Source organism: Triturus cristatus, chromosome 1_2 (genome assembly GCF_964204655.1).
Source record: "Triturus cristatus chromosome 1_2, aTriCri1.1, whole genome shotgun sequence".
Lineage (NCBI taxonomy): Eukaryota > Metazoa > Chordata > Amphibia > Caudata > Salamandridae > Triturus > Triturus cristatus.
In genome coordinates this window covers 1198015721-1198030803 of record NC_140580.1, presented here as the reverse complement: position 1 = coordinate 1198030803, position 15083 = coordinate 1198015721, and the positions used below count along the sequence as shown (strand labels likewise).

Sequence of the window (15083 nt, the reverse complement as noted above, 5' to 3'; positions counted from 1 at the left end):
ACACCACGTGAATATAACATTTCGCACGTGGTTTCTAAAGCTTAGAAAGTGTGCACATTAATATACAACACTCTGAACAAATAAAGCCTCAAATAAAAAGGAACAAAACCAAAACCAAAAAACACTCACCTAGGGGGTAATGTTAATTTACCTCTTCCCTATGGGGAGTGTGCTCTCAGATCACAGTTTTCTAAAAGTAGAATCAATAAAAATTACATGAGAAACGGCAAGTCACATTTCACACCAGATCATGTTAACAAGATGTCCACACATCTAGACATAACCTCAATATGTTGTATACGGATGAACAACATCGTATCATCTATCTCCTGGTTAATGATAACCTGGTTAATGATAAATGTGTTTTTAAAAAAGAGGGGGAAGACCGAAAATGTCCTCACTATATACGAGTACTCAAAACTGAGTCTCTAATATACATAACATCGACCAAAACCCAGGAAATTGTACCTGTAAAACTATCTGCAAAAAACAAACAAACAACATAGCAAACAAATAAAATAGCACCTCAGAGGTCATCCTGAATATCAATAGACCTGTAAAATACGGACGTCCTCTAAATACGGGTTACAGTAAACCGCCACCCCTCCATTTACCTGGCGATAAACGGTGTCAAGGCTATGCGTGGCAACACTCCAAAGGGGGAAGACCAAGTGTGTAGAAATCCCTTTTAGCGTTTCACTGCTACCTGCAATGTCGAGATGCAACCGGAGGTGTAAGATCTCACTTCCGGGTCACGGGGCACCTGGGTAGTGTAGTTTATCACAGCACAACAAGGAATTCTTATAGTAAAACCTGATAACAACGTCCCATTAAGCAAATAGAGAAAAGAGTTTTAAAATATATTCTACATAAAAGACGAATATGGAAACCAAGTGTGTATAAATCCTCAGAACAATTTACTCTAATGCCCACGATGTCAAAATGTACCCGGAAGTGCAGGCTCTTATTAACGGGTCACGGGGCACTTGGGAATTGTAGTTTATCCCAATCACACAAGAGAAATTGTGATAAAACTGCCAAATATACCATCCTGATCATCAAATATGAAAAAAGGTCGTAATATGTATTCAATATTTTCTATATAGGTCAAATGGGATCACAATGACTTATAAGTTCATAAAGTAAAACGAACTGTAGAATACAAGCAAATAGCAATTCGTGTCAGAGATTGATAGACCAAGGAAGGTTATAAAGAGCCCCATGGGATTTCTTCATTCAAGCCACTAATGTGGCTTTTAGTACGGAACACCCCACGTTGTTCCCGACGAAATAATACGGTTTCCAAAGGGCCCATATTAACGTCATAGTTGGGTTTATCAATAACCACCCACTGTAGATCATTCTCAGTATGACCCTGTTCCAAGTAGTGTTTCGTCATGCGTGTATTGGCCTTCACCAACAGCTCTAAGTTCAGTAGAACTTATTGATACTAGCTTGACTTTATATGTACCTTGAGTACCTTTAGTGGTTTTCAGTTAGTAATTCAAATAGAGATTTTCTGGTAAAACAATGGCAAGCTGGAATCCCACATGCTGCCCACCAATGAGAGAAATTGGCCTGGCATATGCTGGTCACTAGTTATAGTGGCCACCTTGCACCAGTCCAATTCGACTCTTATGGTAGATAGGTTTAAGACAACCTTTTAAAGAAAGCTATCCTAGTGGTAGCTGTGGAGAGCAGCCTTCAGGCTAAGTCTCTGAGGAATGTAAAGCAGCTTGTTTTACCTTATAATCTCTTGAATTACCACATGAAAAGGACACCACACAGGTATATATATATCAAATATATATGTATTTATTCTTAGATACACTCTACTAATCTCTTTATGAGATTAGAACCCAGATACACATTCAAATGTCAACACTTCTCAATAAATTAAGCACAAATATGGCTGTAGCCCTAGGGGCGTACCAGACCATATACTAAGAAAATGTTTTAACAAACTCGACTTGCAAAATGAAAAGGCCTAGTGCCTTGGGAATCGCTGGGGCTTCACTTCTGCAGTGTTAGCAGGTAAGTAATCAGCCCACGGGAGACGCGTGCAGTGTCTAAACACAGCCGCGGGTTTCCTATTGGTTTCAATGGCACAAGTCGCGGTTTGTAATTTAAAGTTTTAGGGCACTTCGGAGAAGTCAACAAGCAAGCCACTTACAGGGTAAGTATTTCGAGGGCCAACACACACTTGGGCACCGGAGTGCACAAGTTACCTCACCCACGGAAGCCGGGTGCATAGGTGTCTTTTGGTGTCAGGTCGCGATGCTGTTTTCAATGGAGATCACTGAAGACTTGCTGCTTGTGACGACTGGAGAGGTGTCCGCTGGAATCCGAAGATGGATTGGAGTTGAAGAGGACCTGAAAATTGAGGGGACAGTGTTCAAAGTCACTTGCCAGTGACCGGTGGCCAGCAGGATGGATGACCACTGATGTTGCGTCGTTTCAGGTCGTCGATGGTGATTTGTCTCTTCGCTCACGAGGTCCAGGAGAGATTGACGATGACCAGCAGCTGGATTCAGAGGGTCCCATAATGTCTGCAGCTGATGACAGTATTGACAAATGGATTGGAGCCAACAAACCTTGGCAATTGCAAGTCTCGTGTGGAGTGAAGATTGACGGTGATGCAGACCAGCAAGGTCTGATGGATTTACCCAGCAAGGGTAAGTGAGGGCAGGCCCGGAGCAATCAGGAGAGCCCTTGAAGTTGATGAGAAAGTCTTCGGGTGAGTCACCAACCAACAGGCAAGCAACTGCAAAGACGCCTTTACAGGAAAAGTTCCATAGGAGCCCACGGTCACTCGGGACGGGGTAGGCTGCTGATTTTTGGTACCAGACCTGCTAGGGACTTGGACTATAGATGGTCGAAAGCACAAGTTCATAGAACGTTGTTTAGGGCTTGCACTTGAAATCAGTGCACGGTTCCCTGGTATTGTTGTTCCTCATCACTCGTGGGGTCCAGATGCCACAGCTTTGCTGGGGACTCAAAATGGCCGTCGAGAGGTCAGGAAACCTGCTTCAGGGGACGCAGGGACTTCGGACTCCGGCAGGAGCGGTGAAGTTTGCAACCGTTGATCAAAGTCACTGGTGCCTGCCAAGCAGGGGAGTCACTCCTTGACTCCAAGGGAGATTCTTCAGTCTTCCAGAGATAGTGGAACATCGAAGGGCCAGGATTCTTCTTTGTAGAGCGTCGTCCAGGGTTAATCTGAATTGCATTGGCAATGCTTGGTATCTTATAGTGAAGATAGGGGAGGGACTAGCTCTATGACCACTCCTCTAGGAGGGTCAGGGTAATGGGTGGTTACACCCACTTCCCTTTGTCCAGTTTCGCGCCAGAGCAGGTGCAGGTAGCCACTGAACCGGTTTGAGCTGGCATATGCACAGAGGAGCCTACTGCTCCCCCAGTGCAGGACTTCAAAGCACTCTAAGAGTGCACCCACCCATCTCCAATACACTAAATCCTGTCTGGGAGGTGGTGACACCTTCCTGTGACAGGATACCCTTTGTTGGGCTTCCTCCACTGCGAGTTTCGGTCAGCAGCAGGAGGGCAGCCCAGTGTCTGTGCTGGTGGCATCCATTTTGTGATGCCAGGGCTCTAGAAGATTTCTACCGTTTAGTACAGTGGGTACATGTCGTTCCCTCTAGAAGGGTGGGATCATACTCCCACACCAGTTACTGGTGTGTTGGTATGATTCCAAGTTGTTTGACACCAAACACGGCATGTTTTGATGCAGTCATTCCATAGTTAGCATTTACAGCGAGGTTATAATGCACTTAAGAGTATATGGTTTAACCGCATCCACAAACAGCAGCAGAGAATAGACTCTGCCAGCTGCAGAGGGGTCCTGCTCATGCAGAAGCACCCCCTCACATAGTAAACCAAGCACCCTGCCCTCAGGATTGTTAGGGCCTGCAAGAGGGGTGACTGATAGGTTTATATGTGTGTGTATGGTGAGATATAGGAACCTATACCTCTGTGAGGAGTGCTAACACTACCTCACACAGGCTGCAGTAGCAGGCCTGTGGTGTCAGATTGTGAATGCTTCCCAGGGGTGGCATAATACATGCTGCAGCCCCTGGTAGGCCTGTGAAGTACCAATGTCCTAGGTACCTAAGGTACCATATACTAGGGTCTCATAAGGTACCACAGTATCCAATCACTAGTGCATCTAATATGCACACCAAGTTGTTTTAGAGAGATCAGTGAGACTGGGGCCCTGATTAGCAGGGACCCAGCCAGACTTTAGTCAGAAACCAGTGTATACATCAGAAGAAAAGTGGGGGCAACATAAGTGCAGATCCTACTCTCCTACACACAGGAGACCAACGGGGGACGTGTGCAGTGTGAGAACACAGCCGCGAGCCCCGTACAATTCAATAGGAAAGTCGCGGTTGGAATTTTAAAGAATAAGGACACATAGAAGAGGAATTTGAGCAACCCCCTTTAGACTTAGGGAGTTCTAGGGCCAGCACCCACAGGAGCACCGGATTACTCATGTTACCTCACCCAGGGAAGCCGGGTGAATAGGTGTCAAATGGTGTCGGGAATCATCGTTGATTTCAGTGGCGATGTGCTGCAAAGTGCTTCTGCTATGGAAAGTAGAAGTGTCCGGTGCGATCACTTGCCAGTGACCAGGGGCACGATAGACAAATGCCCACCGATGTCGGGTGTTTCAGGTGCGAAGAGGTGAAGCTTGACTCCACTGCCACGGGGACCAGGAGGTGTTGACAACAACCACAATCCACAGGCAAGCTGTCCCACGAAGGATGTCGAGTGCTGGGGGGGGGTCAGTTTCCAGATTGGAGACCAACAAGCCTTGGCAACTGCAACCCACAAGGTGAGAAGAAAATGGCTTTGGTGTAGACCAGCAACGTCCTGTGGACTCCCCAAGTGATGGAGAGTGTGGGCACGTCTAGAGCAATCAGGAAAGCCCATTGAAAGTAGGAGTACCATTCTCAGGGACCCACAAGTTGACGGACAAGGAATTGCGAAGGGACCTCGAGTGGAATCACTAGATACCAGCCCACTGGTCACTCAAGGAGTGTAGGCCAGCAATCTTCAGTGGAATCACTGCTCAGGGTCTGGACTATAAGTAGCCCAAAGCACAGCCTCAGGGATCCCCAAGAAGCATATGCTGCTGCAAATGGTTGCGGTGTCTAGGGGTTCGAGTTGCACGGTTCCTACAAGGGCTTTGGATCTCAGAGTTGCTGAGAGCATGGATCGGCCTCAGGGAAGCTTGGAAACCCACCTCCTGTGTTGCAAAATTGTCGGTGTCCTTCGGGAGCAGCGTCGATGCAAACCGGACAGATGCATCTTTGGTGCCTGCCTTGCAGGGGAGTAACTCCTTTACTCCAAGGGAGATTCTTCGGTCATTCAACGTCGTGTAGATAGCAGAAGTTCTGGGATTCTGCAGCAGAGTTTTGTCTAGGTAAATCTAAAGTCCTGTAGTCAGGGGTTCCTACTTTATACCCAAGGAAGGGGTGGGACAAACTCTGGGGACCAACCTATGGCAGGATCAGGAAAGAGGGGTGGCTACACCCATTTCCTTTGTCCAGTTTCACGCCAGAGCAGGGGCTGGTAGCCCCTGCAACCAGTTTGAGCTGGACTATGCACAGGGACACCAAATGTGCCCACAGTGCAGACATCAAAGCACTCTTGGAGTGCACCCACCCAGCCCCAGTACACTAAAGCCTGTCTGGGAGGTGGTTACACCTCCCTGTGACAGGAAACCTATTGTCCAGGCCTCCCTTGCCAGAGTTTCGTCCAGCAGCAGGAGGGCAGACTCATGTCTGTGGCTGGCAGCATCCATTTTGTGATGCCAGGGTCTGTTAAGCTGGTACCGAGTATACCGGTGCTGTAATGTTTCTCCCTCTAGTAGGGTGGAATCAACTGGTGTGGGGGTATGATTCTAAGGTGTTTGACACCAAACATGACATGTTTCCATGCAGCCATTCCAAAGTTAGCATTTACCGCGAGGTTATAATGCACTTAAGAGTATATGGTTTGGCTGCATGTGAGAAAGTGGCTCTGTATATACTGTTCCCAAATAGGTACAGGGTGTACAGAGTCCACAGTCCCCAGAGGTTTGGCAGAGGCTAAAGTTAGATATAACCTTACTCTCTAAAGTGGTAGCTTGGTCGAGCAGTAAGGCAGTGTCAGAGGACAGTGTAAAGCATTTGTTGCACACACTCAGCCAGCAAATGGTCTCACACACTCAATAACTGAACTCTAGGCCAATGGTTTATATATAAAAAATATATGCTTGTTTTATTTTAGAACCAACAATAGGTATTAAAATATACTTTCTCAGAATGAGATGGTTTATATAAATACTTTTGCAATATGCAATTGACTTTTGTAGAAAGTTACAAGTGGTTGCAATAGGTAACACAATTCTAAACACAATAATGCATTGAGTTCAATGGAAGTTTCAAGTTATTTGCCACAGATTACTTTTAGGATTACTTTTGGAATTCCAGGACTGGATCCTAGATTCAGTCCTGGGTCAATACTTGGAATCAAGTGATAAAAGTCGACTTAATTACTGTGATGATTTTTAGACAATATTGTGCTATTTTAAAAGCTGACACTTATAAAATATTTCATAGAAAACAGTCAATGATTCCCTATGGCAGAAAATTCAAGTTGCAGGTATAGTATGTTCTCGTTACTTTTGTAATCCAGTACTGGGTGCCTAGACTCAGTACTGGGACCTTTATCCAAAACAGGTAAGTAATTACATTTTCAGAAATTATACGATTTTTAACGAATTTTTAAAGTTTGCAGAAATTGACAGAAGAAATTTCACAGAAAAACAGTCAATGATTTCCTATGGGAGAAAATTGGGTTACTGGTAAGTACAGTTGTAAGTATTTTTCAGAGTCAGTGCTGGGCACCAAGATCCAGCACTGGGAACCCACCTTAGAGTAGGTGAGTATTTTTGTTTTCGTTGCTCGGCTGATTTTTGGTGAATATTTTAAGTTTTGAAAAGTCCACACTTAGAAGAAATTTCAGGAAAAGCCAGTCAATGTTACCCTATGGAGAAAATTGAGTTATCGGTTTAAAGGTAAGTACTCGACTGGCAGAGTTAAGGTTCTGGGCATAGACTCAGGGGTCTCCCAGTGTCAGGAAGGTACAGTTGGTTCACCCTCAGCGGCACAAGGGCGGCCGGATGCAGAGAGAGTTAGGCCCAATTTTATCCTATGAGAGGTAGGGGGGCCTTGGTTGGTGGCTGCTAACTAGCAGGCCACGCGGCTGTGGGAGCTGGGCTCCAGGTCACTTACTCAGGGCAAGTGGGGAAGTAGATAGGTGTAGAGGTTGCACTGCCAGGGCCACTCGGGCGGCTGGGTGCAGGGTGCTTTTGAGCCTTCCGGCGCTCAATTGATTTCAATGGGAGATCTCCGGTTTAGAAAAAGACTGCAAGCTTGGGGACGAAGATTCTTCAGGTGCCACCACCACTTCGAGAGGTAAGTTGGGTAGTTGGAGGATAGTTAGGTACCCTGGGATTGGGCACAGGGGGCCGCAGGGCGCCGGGTGCAGGGGGGCCTTTTGGTGTCGGGACATTTTACCCTCTGTTTATATCGGTTGGGGGGGCACCTGGTTCTGAGGCTGCAGGCTTCTCAGGAGTGTCGAGGGAGGTCCTTGGGTGCCAGACTTGGGGTCACAGTCGCCGTGGGGTCGTCCTCGTGGTCTTTGTTCACTCCGGCACAGGCCAGGTTTGGCGGGTGCAGAGTGTGAAGGGTTTGCGGTTCCGGGCTGCTGCCAGGGATTAGAAGTAGATTTTGAGTAGAGCCTCTACTCATGGGATTCCCAGGGGTTGAGAGTCAAAAGGTAGTCAGGTCCTCCGGGGTTTGTAAGGTTGCTGGCCACAAGAGATGCCGGGTTGGAGCAGGAGCAGGTTTGAGGGTCGACAGGCCGGTAGGGCTGGGGCCAAAGCAGTTGGTGTCTTCCTCTTCTTAGCAGCTGCAGGGCAGGTCTTCTTTCTTCTAGCTCTTCTTCAGGTTTTGGAATCTGGGGAAGGAAGGTTCAGGGTGCCCCTAAATACTAGATTTAGGGGTGTTACAGGTAGGTGAAGAGCAGGGACCAATGGGTCCCTATCCTGGGGTGGGTACACCCCCTATCCTGCCTCTCTCCTGTGGGAGGGGGGCAGTAGCCTAGTCCTGATTGGGCAGGGCTTCCCATATTCAAGATGGCGAAAGCCCGGAGATGTGCTTCACCTCGCCTTCCCCACCTGAGGGGTGGGGTTGGCAGGCTGGCACAGACCCTGTCCTTATTTTGGGTTTCCAGCCAAGCTTCCCGCCAGAGTGGGGGGTTGCAGTGGCTTGGGGAAGCTCACAGAGGCAGCATGCCTTTGAAGCTTCCCCATGCCCATCCCTGGGGAGGAGATTTAGCACCTTGCCCAGGATGTGCATTGTTGCAGACCCAGGAGAGATGGGTCTCTCCTACCCAGGGGTCCAGCAACATGTCTGCTGTGTGGCAGCCTAGGCAGCCTCAGAACAGACGTGGATTGTAGGTTAGGTTTCAGGGGGCATCTCTAAGATGCCCTCTGGGGTGCTTGCTACATTAAATCCCACACTGGCATCAGTGTGGGTTTAATGTGCTGAGAAGTTTGATACCAAACTTTTCAGTCTTCAGTGTTGCCATTATGGTGCTGTGGAGTTCGTGTTTGACGAGCTCCCAGCACCATATACTCTTAAATGGCAGCACTGCACTTACAGTGCCCAGGAATGGACCTGGGTACTGTAGGGGCACAGGGCTCCTGCTCCTGTGCCCACACCATTGCCATAGGGCACCCAGCTAGAGGGGTGGCTGATGTATGCCATGGCAGTGTAGGTGGTGGGCATGGCACACAGGGATGTGTGCCATGTCGACTCTTTGTTTTGTCTTGTATCCAGACACTCAGCCTGCAAGGGCAGTGTGGGTGTGTAAGGGTACAGGGCCTCTAAGGGTGGCACAATGAGTGCTTCAGCCCTTAGAGGCCTTCCCTGGTCACAAGACCCTGGGTACCTAGGGTACCATTTACCAGGGGCTGACATGTGGCCAGGGTTTGCCAATTTGTGTTTTGTGTTTTAGGGAAGGAACATAGGCCCTGGGCACCTGATTGGCAGGATCAGAGCTAGCTACAGTGGTATATTTGTAGGTATATGGGCGCCACTAAGAAGAAAATCACTAATAAGTAATGAAGATATCTATATCTGGGTGACGGTGCTCGCAGGGTGTGGAGAACCACTGACCTCCTCAAAATTCAATCTTTGTGACCAAGGTCAACAAAAACTTTCAAGGTTTATATGCAAATCCCCAGCACTCGTCCAAACAGTAACTTTACAAGTGATAGATCAAGGTACAACAATAAGTACAAAATATCAACAATGCAGTTGATGTTTCCTGTTCTTTATTCCTGTATGTCTTCAGGCTGAAAGATCTCTTAAAACAATGGCAGCCGACACGTGTTTCGTCGCAACATTGGTAGTATCCCGCAACTTTTTCAAGGCTGCTGCATCCTTGAAAAAGTTGCGGGATACTACCCATGTTGCGACGAAACACGTGTCGGCTGCCATTGTTTTAAGAGATCTTTCAGCCTGGAGACATACAGGAATAAAGAACAGGAAACATCACCTGCATTGCTGATATTTTGTAGTTATTTTTGTACCTGATTGGCAGGAGTCCAGGGCACACTCAGTCAAAGTACATTCAGCAATTCAGCAAAAAGTGGGGGCATACCATGCAAGAAAGATGGCACTTTCTCACACTGCATCACAAACAATCCCGGAATAAAGGTTACGAAAGCTGCAGAGGGGCTCTGCTCATGCATTGGCACCCTTTCACATGAAATCCAGCACCCTGCCTTCAGGATTGTTAAGGCCTGCCATATGGGTGACTGATAGGTTTACATGTGCAGTGATATGAAGAGATATAGGTAACCTATATCTCAGTAAGGAGTGCATACACCACCTTACACAGGCTGATGTAGCAGACCTGTTGTGTCATTTTAAATGGCTTCCCAGGAGTGGCTATATTCACAAAAAAAATACTCTAATGGACCTAGAGAAGGATCCAAAAATCTGAGGGAAAGAGGAAAGTGAAAGATTCTGAAATAAAGGTTGTGCCTAATCCAACCATGATCGTGGGGGAGATAAGTATTTCTTTAAGTTACCCTCACACACCCTAGTGGTGTCATTCTTCATCATCGGGTCACCCAGACCCCTAGAAGTCCGGGTGGGCTCGACCACAGTGTTGGGAGTGCTTTTAATATGTTAAAGACAGAGGGGGTTAACTAGATAAAATACCTCAGGCAGATCCCCAGTTTCCCTTTATTTTTGGGTCTGTCTGGGTAATTAAAATAGATAAAAGTGGGTCTTTTAGGAGTGTTATGGTCCTAGTGAATAGCAGGGTCCCAACCAGACTAAAGTCGAAAAACAGTGAAACATCAGCAAAAAATGGGGGTAACCATAAGAAGCAGATCCTACTCTCCTACACTAAAAAACTGGATTTTCTGTCCTTTTCTTGTCTGCCTGCCTTGTATAAGAGTCTTTAGCTTTCACTACATTTTCAGTAGCCATCTGATAGGCCTTCTGCAAATCCTGAACTACTTCCTCAACAGCTGGCACATCACTATCGGGTTTACCCACAAACATATTAGGATATCTACCCGAATTCAAAAAGAAAGGGGAATAACCAGTGGAGGAGTGTACAGAGTTGTTATAGGCAAATTCTGCTTCCCAAATCAAAGATGGTCACTCCCCCTCTTCATCCATAAGATACAAACGCAAGAACTGCTCCAGATCTTGATTCACCCTCTCAGTTTGTCCATCTGTCTCGGGATGGAAACCGGTAGATAACCGAAAATCCACTCCTAAACTTTTCCGAAAGGATCTCTAAAAGCGTGAAACAAACTGTGGGTCACGATCTGAAATCACCACCTTCGGGATCCCATGAAATTTTACAATGTGTTGAGTAAATAAAGTAGCCAACTGCGTGGAATTGGGGATGAATTTTAGCGGAATGAAATCGCTCATCTTGGAAAAATGATCCACAACTACCCAAATAGTAGAATACCCCTGACTGGAGAGTAACTCAACTATAAAATCCATTGAGACAGTATGCCACGGATAAGGGGCCACGGGGAGAGGCATAAGCATCCCTTGCACAGCCTGTCTGTTGACCTTTCCCTTGACACACAATATGCAAGATGCCACATCCTGCACATGTTTGGCCACCAAAACTCTCGTTTTATGAGATCCAATGTCTTTTTCACTCCTTTGTGTCCCACTAAAGGATTATCATGGCACAGTTGAATGACTTCAAGGCATAACTCTTCATTTGGTACATGGAGTTTTCCCATATAGTAAGGTTTTCCTTTCTTGACTTCTCTGTCGGTTCCAACTTCGACACAATCTAGCAACTCAGCTTCAGAAAGACATTTTTGGAGCTTGTCTTCAAACTCGGAGTACAAGATTGTACCAACAATCTTTTCTTCGGGGATGATATGTCCTTCTTTGGAGATTTCGCTCCCTTCCTCTGTATTCAGACGAGACAAGGTGTCTGCCTTTCATTGGCTGATCCTGGCTTATGGGTCAAGAAAAAGTTATAATCTGCGAAGAAGAGAGACCATCTTAACTGTCTGGGGGTGAGAGTTCTGGCTGACTTCAGAAACTGTAAATTTCGATGATCGGTGAAAACTGTGATTTCATGTCTTGCACCCAGTAAATAGTGTCTCCATTCCTGAAATGCATCTTTTACAGCCAACAACTCCTTGTCAGCAATTGAATAGTTGATCTCAGCAGCGGTCAATTTACGAGATAGATAAGATACCGGATGAAGTTGACCAGTCTCCTTATGTCTTTGCGATAGGATTCCTCTAATAACCAAATTAGAAGCATCTGCTTTGACACAAAATGGCTCCCCTAAAACAGGATGCAATAAAACCGGTGCAGAAGTGAAAGTGTCTTTAAGTAATTGAAAGGCCTCTTCGGTTTCCATGCTCCAAACAAATTTTTCTTTCTTCTTTCACAATCGAGTGATGGGACTAGCCTAAAAATTATGAATAAAGCGTCGACAAAAATTGGCCAAGCCCAGAAATCTTTGAACCTCTTTGACATTCCGAGGAGAAGGCCAATCTTTAACTGCTCTCACCTTGGACTCATCCATAGACACACCTTCCGGTGACAAAATGAATCCCAAAAATTCCACTCGACTCGCATGGAAGACACACTTCTCCAACTTAACAAAAAGTTGGTTTTCCAACAATCTTTTAAAAATGGCACAAACATGGATGACATGTTCATCGATGTTAGCAGAAAAAATGAGGATGTCGTTGATATACACGACAGCAAAACGATCCAAGAATTCTCGAAGTATGTTGTTGACAAAGTGCTGAAAGGCAGCGGGAGCGTTGCACAGGCCAAAGGGCATGACCTAGTACTCAAACAAGCCAAAGCGAGTTCGAAATGCAGTCTTCCACTCATCTCCCTCAGCCATCCTAACCAAATGGTAGGCCCCCCCAAATCCAATTTAGTGTAAATACGAGCCTCCTTGACCTGATCCAGAAGTTCCGCAATCAAAGGCAGAGGGTAACGATTTTTCTTGGTGACTTGATTGAGGGCACGGTAGTCAATACAAGTTCTGAGTTTCCCATCTTTCTTAGAAATAAAAAACAAAGGAGATGAGACTGGGGACTGAGAAGGTCGGATGAAACTGTTGGCTAACTACTGGTCAAGATATTCCTTCAAATGACTATTCTCAGCTTCTGATAGAGCATAAATTCGACTGCATGGCAAAGATGCTCCAGGTTCGAGTTCAATCGTACTCCCAATGAGGGAGTAACTTCTTAGCCTCTTGCTCATCAAATACTGGTGTCAAATCAAGATATTGTTCTGGAATCTTCTGAATTTCCACAGCACAAATCATGCACGTCTGCTCGGCCAACAGTGATGAAGGAGATGGTTGAGGATCTAAAGGACTTGAGTCAAAGCAATGCCCCAAACGATATTTTGAATTCAACTCAATAATTCTCCTGGCCCAATTGATTTTCGGATTGTGTTCGGTAAGCCATGGCAAACCCAGATGAACTGGAATTGGGGGGCATCAATAAGGCTAAACTTCAAAAAGGTTCGATGTTGACCTGGGCCAACCAATGTAATTTCTTCAGCGTCATTAGTAATGGGACCGGAGGAACGTTTGGTGCCATCTACATCATGAACAGTTTCCAGCCTTTCTTTCTTGATTAAATGAATTCCAAGTGTTTTAGCAAATTTTATGTCACAAAAGTTTCCAGTGGCCCCAAAATCTATCATGACTGACACTTTGTCGACTTCTTGGTCTCTAAATTTATTGTACTGGAAATTATCAAGTGAGTGGCTGAAGATTGCAAAGTATTGACAAGTAAATGAGGAGCATATTCACAAGAAACTATCGCCGAGTCAACAGCACTTTATCGCAGCCAAAGTTGCGATAAATCTATCTCCCCATTCACAAGCTGGTGTTAACAGCCCACAGCACCAGTATACCCGTGATAGCAGCCGCAAAAAACATCGCCACAGAGGCCCACCGCAACTATCGCTAATGAGATGCAGAGTGGGCGCTCCCATGCCAAAAGCCACAACAACATCTTACCTCAACATTCAACACGACCAGACAGAACTGCGATAAAAACACAAAACAGGCGATAAGGCGCGTTAGCATCAGGAAATCTACACCTGCTCTGACCTGGTGTAAAGTCGGACGGCAGCCTGGACCACAAAAGGGAGACCAGCCCAGGGCCACATCGGAAGGGCAACAGATGCCTTGTAGCCACCCATCATGCGGGCCGGACACCCAAGAGGGCCACAACACCCTCCGACACCACACCCAGGCCCGCAACACCCCCCCTCCCGGACCACCCCCAACCCCGGACTAAGAAACTGCACACCAACACCACGAATCTCAATACAAACATTTTGCCTGATGTCGCACAAGCAGGAAAATCAACAGACATGCGTGGCCAGGAAATGGAGACTCAGTCAAACAGCAATGCAATCACAAAACACCATACAAACAAAAGCAGAGACAACCCTTAGGATAAGTCCTAGCGGCTCCTCACTGGACAATCCGTAGCACACAGCCTGGAAGACCAAAGCCAAGAGAAAGTGTGCCATGCGCCCAATAAAGGAAAGACAGGGAGAGAGCGAGGGAGAGAGACGGAGTGAGATTGTACAAGCAGCGCAAGGCCCCTTGGGTACCTGGCTCCACATGCCAACATGTGTGTGTGTATCGCCATCTGTACACTACGAACCCAAGGCTGTGTCCAAATCTCAGCGCCAAAGCCACATCACATTCCGAAAATGCAAGTTGTAGTCAGACAAACATCAGGGATGAAAGCTCCATTGTTCCAATGCAGAAGGCGGGAGGACACCTGCACCTCTGACCTTGGTCCAGAACGCGCCTTGAACACCCTGAGAGAGATGCCATGGCAGACTGGGACGACTTCCACACCACGCATTCCGCAAATGAACTATCCAACTCATCCACACCCCACACACAGAAGCACTTGCCTGTGGTACCCCCGTATGGGATGCCCTTGACACTCACAGAAACAGCAACCCACTCTCCCCAACGTTGCACACACATTCGAATCATTGCTCAGGGCTGTTGCATATCCTCCACACAACTGCCACAGTTCAGAAGAGTGCCGGTTCCACGAGACACACCAACGCAATAGCAGGGCATAGCGGGCACATGCACAACCCCCATCACGTGGAACAGTACCATGCACGTATGCTGCATTTATTGGGTGCAGTGCCACTGGCAGTGCTGCGGATCAGTTACGGGCTCAGTTTCTGCATTGCCTACGTCACATGCGTCCAGCCCTGGTTCCACTGCCGAACATCCACATTCGAGTGTCCCATGGATGTCTGCCTATCCAACACAACTGTTGATGAATTGGACTATGACTTGTGTCTGCGCCCCCTGTTGGATCACGAACAGGAGTGTAAACGAGACAGCCATGCATGGAATGCCCTGACATACTGCGTATGTATTGGTAGTTGTGAATGGGAGATTGCACAATTCCTCGTGTGCAGTGATCACATCGAGGC

At 46.8% G+C, this 15083-nt stretch overlaps 1 long non-coding RNA gene across 1 annotated transcript in view; it reads right to left on the bottom strand.

Annotated features, from left to right (window-relative positions):
* Window positions 1-720, bottom strand: part of LOC146869032 (uncharacterized) — a 199428-nt gene extending 198708 nt beyond the window's left edge. The window contains exons 1-2 of the long non-coding RNA XR_014965476.1: window positions 615-720; window positions 130-190 (exon numbers count right to left, since the gene is read on the bottom strand). This is a non-coding gene — a long non-coding RNA (uncharacterized LOC146869032). The remainder of the gene's footprint in view (window positions 1-129; window positions 191-614) is intronic.
* Between the last annotated feature and the right edge of the window lie 14363 nt (window positions 721-15083).